Source organism: Ochlerotatus camptorhynchus, unplaced genomic scaffold (assembly GCF_037179485.1).
Source record: "Ochlerotatus camptorhynchus isolate MF236.1 unplaced genomic scaffold, CSIRO-AGI_Acam_v1.1 ptg000557l, whole genome shotgun sequence".
Classification (NCBI taxonomy): Eukaryota; Metazoa; Arthropoda; class Insecta; order Diptera; family Culicidae; genus Ochlerotatus; species Ochlerotatus camptorhynchus.
Window position 1 is genome coordinate 147,162 of NW_027041040.1, and position 6,605 is coordinate 153,766.

Here is a 6,605-nt window from a genome sequence, read left to right on the forward strand (position 1 = left end):
CACCAAATGGTTCAGAGCCTTAATTAATCATTCGCTTCAAGATGGTGAAAAATTCCTTGCTCCGTTCCGCACACGCACCGCTTTTATTTTTTCTCAAACGATTTTTGACAGCTGAAAATGCGGATTTTCATGGGTGTTCGACTTTACTTGGTCATTTTTATCAGATTTAAATCATTGGTATTAAAGCACTCTAAAAAATATTACAACTCAAAAAGATTAAAATTTATTAATTATAAGTTTTTGCGGTTCGATTAAGGTGATTCCTCGTAGAATCCACAAATGGCTATACATGCACTTCCACTTCGAATTTTCAATTTCACAAATCTCGGAAATTAATACTTCATGTATGCTGCAGCTCGTGCTGCAGTACAGCAAACGTGAAGTAACAGTTTCAATGTGGTATACGTTTCGAGGAAGCTGCTATTTGTGCCGAGGGGTTATCAACTTCGTAAGCCAGCTGAATTCAAAATACACATTTCGAAAAATACTCAAAAAAATCATAAAAATACGTAAATGTGTACACGTTAAAACTCAAATACCATAAATAAAATACTCGAAAATAATTCAAAAATAAATTATAAACGAAAAATGCATTTCATAAAAAATTTAATACACTTTAATACAAAAATACACAAAATTTAAAAATACCTAAATACAGAAAAATGCAAAGTACACCTTTTCAATTCGGGTAGATGAATCAAAAATACTCAAGTTGACAGCCCCGCGATTTGCGCACTTAAAGTTTCGAAGTGGCTACGAGAATAAGGATCTCACAGCGAAACTCATTAAAATATTCTTTCAAAACGACACTAAATTCACATAAAGGAAAGCATAAAGGTGCAAAATTCTACCAGTGTATACCACTGATATGATAGGCTAAGCAAAATAAACCAATCTCGGAAGATCGGTGATAAAGTTTTGAAGTGAGTTGTCCCACAGCTGTCTACAGCAGCAGTCGATTTTTTATTTCGGTGTGAACCACGCGATAGCCTGTTTTCGAGACTCGCTATTATATACCCTAATAAACAAATACCATAAGCGAACTGTATCCCGGATGGGTAAACTATCCCACAAATGGTTTGGATGATACCCCGAACACGTCGTTAAGCTCTTTTATGGTTATTTTTATTAGGGTACACACAAAGAACAAAAATTGTTCCTACACACAAAAAATTATCATTGATAATATTAAAAAAACCGTTGGTAGAAATAAAAGTTTGCATTGGTTCTTTTTGGTAGAAAGTACTTAACTTTCGACACGAAAGTCAGCCAACTGTCAAATCAAAAGTTTAACATATTATTAATTTTAAAAGTTGAAACTTTCAAATCGAATTGTAGAACTGTCAAACTGAAAACCTAATCCTTTTAGATTGACGTTGGAAAAGTGTTGCTTCAAAACACGGGTATTTCTTCGCAATTTGTATAAGTTTTCATCTCAATTACAAATTATTTTTAAATTAATTGCTTTTATGATGCATGCAGAAAATAATAAATATTTATTTTTATGTAAGTAAATTCTTAATATACATAATTTTATGTTTCATTAACATGTTGTTGAATGTTGTTTGGAAAAAATCTAACTCAGTATCGGAACAGATATTAGTCTTCGGCGGATAATGAAGGTTTCCTACGAGGTTCCAACGTGCAGCGGACTTGGTCCAACGAAAGTGCATCTTGCTTTCGTTGATGGCCGACAATAAGCATCAAGCCGGGTATGGATCGGGCGATCGGGCGTCTGAATTTTACCAGTAGGAAAGAACGGAGTCTCTAATCCCTATTGATAGCCACCAAAAACGTCTCGGCTGTGTGCTCCAACGTCCCAAGATGCTTTCGATCTGAAAAATTATCAATTTGATTTTCAAAATCATCCTCGAAATATGTAGACAGTAGTAGCAATCTTACATTCTGCGAAAAACTCAATCTTTTTCACTGCCTCCGGTACCGGAATCGGTTCCTCCGGTTTGGAATTTCGGAAGTGTACGATGCACAATTGATTTTCTGCAGTCTAGTATCTTACCTTATATGCCCTATTAGATTTTTGGACAATGACAATGAGCTTTTCAGGAGGTCATTTTGACATTTGTACAATTTTTGTTTTAAAAATGTGAACTTTTAAAATTACGTGTCGATAGTCAAATAAAAACTTTCAAATCATAGAAAATAAATTCACTTGGAATATTTTCGTAGTTGAAACTACCAAATTCGAGAAACTTTTAATTTGAATTGGTAACATTTTTATAGATACCATTTTTGTTTTTTGTGTGTATAAAAATAATGAAACTTCAATTTAAAACAAGGGGTTAGTCACTCTACACAGTGTGCCAAAATCAAACTTGGGCACACCCGGGCGAAGTCATTGGTGCTGTTTGGCACCCATGGTTACAATTTTTATGATCTTTAAAGTTACTGGCAATACTGAACTTTTTCTGCGCTTGCAGTGTGCATGTGTCAAAATTTCTTATTGATGTTGCCACAATATAATCAAATTACTTTCAAAACAACCGTGAATCTCCACCAAGTCTCGTCATGGATTCTCAAAACCGTTACACCCGTGATGGCAGTCGCATCCACATTTCCTCCCAGACGAAGAACAGCTGACATCGGTATCTTGACCTGAACAAGGTTTCCGGTCATGGCTACACTAACTAGCGATGCAGCTCCCACGGCTGCGGCTGCTTCCAATGCTGCTGATGGTCCGTCTTTTTTGGCGAATTTTACAGGAGACGAACCAGCAGAAGGATCAGCAGCAGCAGCAGCATTGGAAGCAGCCGCGGGAGTTGCATCGCTAATTCGTATAGCCGTTGTCGACGATGGAAATGTCGGTCGGTCTCGACAAGCGGTGTTTGAGATTCAATCGGAAAGTCAACAACCATACAAAAACTATACCATCCGACCATTCAAACTGCTCGAATACATCCATGGCGGTGGCTGCTACACCCGAGGCTACACCAACGATTCCATCATTCAACGTATAATGTTGGAGGACCAGGGGTGAAGCACTAAATACACTAGTGTAACGAAATTGTTGATTGTATAGTATGCGAAAAATAAAGTCAAATCACAGACAAACAGACGTAACTCTTTGAATAAGTTTTACTTGAAAACATTGTACCGGTGAGCAGTTCGCTCAAATGATAATATTCAAATCAATCATTAAACGCATGAACGATGATACAAAATGAAGAGCTACGTCTGTTTGTCTGTGGTTAAATATTATTCATACCTTCCGCACTCTTCAGTGGAAGATTAATATCTTCACAGCTGTCGTTTTGTCTGCCGCCAGAGATACCTTGAGTGTTCTCATGTTTGTTATCAGGGCTGTCCTCCTGGATGTCCTCCAAAAATTCGACAGAATCTAAAAGATAACGAAAATAAAACAGCGAGAATAGAATGTCTTTTTTTTCTCAAGATACGCTTATAAACGGATAAACTTACATTCGATGACACTCGGATCTTCATCAGCTTCGTTTGAAATGGACGACCCTGTAGACGACTCAAGCTGAACATAACTCTTGCTTGGGATCTTGTTCTCAATATCATCCGCCTCCAAAAGCACCTTCGGAGGAGATGAAATTTCTGGACTGACAGCATCAGAAGCACGCCGTTTGGAGAGTATGGACGCAACCAAATCCGAGCCACTAGGATGCTTCAGGGCAACATGCCACGTAAAACTATATATATTCCAGTTCCAGTTACCAGCAGCATCAGCGGTTGCTGAGAGCTTAGTATTTTTTCCGGAAAAAGTACACAACGGACAAGTAATTTCCGCTCGGTATTGTTCCTGGCAACGGTACACAGCAATCATCAAGTTCGACATGAAGTATTGGTGATCGAAGTGATATTTCCTACGAAACAGAAAATTAAAATTTAAATGCAAAGGTTACAACTACATTAGCTTGGATTTTAGAATGATCAGGACCAAGTGTCACATTACTGAAGTCGGTCAAAATACCTTTTTGGAACAAGCTTGGTACAAGTAGTGCATTCTAAATTCGCTAATTTCATTTTAATTTCACCCTTCTGTATACTTACGGATTGGTGAAATGGGCTCCAATCTTCATTTGGAGTTTTTCCTTGTGGCCATCAAATTCATCGTCTTGTTCCTCGGCGGACCCAAGATGCATTCGCGCCCTGATTCGCACTTTTTTACGTGCTTTCAAAAACGGGCTAATGCCATTTGTTCGCACAATATCCGCAAGATCCAGAATGCACAAGATCTCTCCCTCCATGAAACTAAACTCATGTGGTCGATCCGCGTATCTCCCATACAAACTTTCGAGAGATGGTCCACCAATGACTGCCTTCTCTGCCACGTCCTGTGCCATCTCTCGCATATCTCTCTGAATGAGCAATATTTCTTCCCTGGTCAGCCTTGCTAATGACATGCTGACCAGGTTCGATAACTGCAGTATAGACTTGATGTGAAGACTTACGTTACCATACACTGCTTCGATTTTCATCCAGAAATAATCCTGGAAATTTGTTGTGTGTTAAATTTATTTTCAAAAAAGCTGAATAAAAGCTTACCTCATCCATTTCTAAAAAAATCAACACGGATGGACGGACGGGTTTTGTTCTGCTGGTGTCCTGGCTGGTGTAAAATAATTCAGTCTCAGGTTCACCTTGCTTGTTTTATAATTTTATTGTAAATAATTAAGTCTGGAGCAGAAAAAAACAGTTTCAGGCTTTTTCAGTGGAGTGAAAAGGTAAGGAAAAATCCATCATGTTTTACGAATATCAGTTGCTGTTTGCCAATAAGAGTAAAGAGTAACACATTCGTCGTAGATGCAAAGCTGCTGTTTATAAACATAACAATCGAATACTTGATCGAATGTAAACAGTCATGGAAGTGGTGCCAGAATTAATAGAAAATTCTGGTGGAAGTGTGTTTGGAGTGTGTCGAACTGTGTTTTTGGAGTGTTAAACACAAGGTGGCAGAGTGAGTTACCCCCTGGGATACGCGGTATATACAACAATCAATTCGAAACTAACGATTTGAAATTGGCTCACTATACTTGACTAGCCTATTGGTCCCAAGCAAATCGATTAACGTATTCCATTATAGTATAAACTCCAGTACTACACTATGTTTGTTTTGATTCGCTATGAAAGTTTGACAGATAAAATGAGGGGTTCGTGGATTTTCCAATGTTTCGAGGGGTGCATCGATTAGCTTGGGACCGGAGATTGTACTAGAGCTGAGCCAAAAAGTTGAGCTCGTTTCTTCGGGACCTTCTGGTCTTAGAGTTACCTCTATGGTATATATATGGATATGAAGAAGGAAATATATTTTATGATGGCAACAAAGATAAATGTTTTCTGTGCAAGGCGGATGATTAAACTTGATTATGATGATGATGGTCCCACCTCTTACCCCTACAAATGTTTGAGCTGGACGATTTATCTTTAAGATAATTAAATATGACATTTTAACCAGGTTGGCAAACAAAATCGAACTGGTTTCAGTTACAGATATAAATTCCCTTTAGAGTTTACAGTTGCTTCACAGCGATATAAATGTGGAAAAGCTCAGGCGTCCACCTCTTAGTTCGCTTTTTTGCCAACCTAAAATATTCATAAGTATTACAAGCAATCAAGAGTTAATGAACAATCAACAAAGCATCCTATTACACTAGCAACCCCGCAATCTGATGCTATCATAATTTTCAGCAATGCCAGGAATGCTCACGAACCCCCAACATTTGCCAGAAAACTTACTACCAACCCAAGGTATCTTCCAAATCAGCTTCAAAATCGCAATTTTTTTTATCAAATGTTAAATTCAGTCTTCAATATCCGTAATACGCGCGCGAGGCTTAAACCTTTGTAGACTAAATTTTTTTTAATTAATCTACTATTAAATCAAATATTAAAAATCCATCATCACCCTCGTGGCGAACAGAAATAGTTTTTGCAGTGCTACAATAATTATTTAAAAGTCGTTATGACAGCTATCCATATAAAATAATCCGTTAAAAATAACTTCGTCAGTGATTAAACCCCGTATGAATAGTATGTGTGGTTACACATGAATTTTATGTCTACACATAAGAACTATGTGTCCAATTAATTCCATTAACTACTGCTTTAATTACATTAATTACACAATATATAACATTAACTACTTTCTAACTACTTAATTGCAGTTGAAACACAGTTCGTTTGGCTACATTATACTTTGCCTCCACTTATCTATGGAATCTACAGTATCTACACAGCAAAAAGCAGATACAATATTACATCAATGGATGTAATTTTGTTCGCAAAATCGATGTACCTACATCGTACAACGTTATAATACACAACCGATGGATTGACCTGGTTGCAGCAGTTTCGATGTAATATTCAACAACTTTTTTTTTGCTGTGTAGTAAACTCGAGTAAACTACTATAAGTGGTTTACTGAAAATTAGCTTATTGAACGGAACATGGGAGATGAGTGAAAAGAACTTAATTTTGGATAATTTTTCGGTTCCCTGTAAGGATTTTTTTTAGTGTGTTGTGTTTAGGACCTTTAAATTTCAGCATCGGGAAACATCAAAGTTGAAAATGACCAGATAACTTTTGTTCCTCGCTTTACTGAACGTACGCAGCCACCGTGCGGC